At 42.2% G+C, this 784-nt stretch overlaps 1 non-coding gene across 1 annotated transcript; it reads left to right on the top strand.

Moving 5' to 3' along the window:
- Positions 1-677: 677 nt before the first annotated feature.
- LOC112089537 lies at positions 678-784 on the top strand. Its single transcript, XR_002901175.1, has one exon. It is a non-coding gene; the product is annotated as a small nucleolar RNA R71 (small nucleolar RNA).

The raw sequence follows: 784 nt of genomic DNA, 5'->3' as shown, positions 1-784 counted from the left end.
ATACCATCTTTTGTTGTCCTAGTAAGAGCTGTTGGAGAAGAACATTGAAATCAGGACTTTGTTGAACAGTTGGTGGGCCAAAACCAGGAGGTGGAGCCTTTGGCTGTAGGCTGACTTGATTTGTGAAGCTATTCCCTTGATTCTGAACCGCTGGTTGCTGAAAACCCTGTTGACCTTGGGAGTTACCTTGGTACTGATTCTGTTGAACAAAGCTTTGAGGAGGGTATATTTGGTCTTGGGGGTTGGCCACATTGTTGCTCCTATAGGACAAGTTCTGGTGGTTGTTGAAGTTGTTGTAACCATTGAACTTGTTTTGATTTCCAATGAAGTGCAACTCCTCTTGAGTGAGACCCTCTTCATTGATATTTGTGAAGCATCTCTTCTCCTCACTCACATATTGTATAGGCTTTTGAGTGGCAGCTAGGGCTTTGTCAAGCTTTATATTCAACACTTTAAACTTCTCTTCCAGCTCTTGGTGTCTACCAGAATCTTCTCCTCTATAGCTTCTATCATAATCTTCCCCATAAGTGTCTTGGCTCATGGCTAAGTTCTCAACAAGTTCCATAGCTGCATTGATTTCTTTTGCCAAGAAATTTCCATTTGATGCTGTGTCCAACTGAATCCTGATCTTAGGAACAGCTCCTCTATACAAAGTGCTAAGGAGAGAGGCTTCTGAAAAGCCATGATGTGGACACTTATTTGTGTAGCTTCTAAACCTGTCCAAAGCTTCTCCAAAGGTCTCATTAGAATGTTGAGTGAAGCTGGAAATCTGGTTCCTTAGCTT

Source organism: Eutrema salsugineum, unplaced genomic scaffold (assembly GCF_000478725.1).
Source record: "Eutrema salsugineum unplaced genomic scaffold, Eutsalg1_0 scaffold_12, whole genome shotgun sequence".
NCBI classification, from domain to species: domain Eukaryota; kingdom Viridiplantae; phylum Streptophyta; class Magnoliopsida; order Brassicales; family Brassicaceae; genus Eutrema; species Eutrema salsugineum.
The sequence above is the reverse complement of the archived record's forward strand: the minus strand, read 5'-3'. Positions and strand labels throughout refer to the sequence as shown.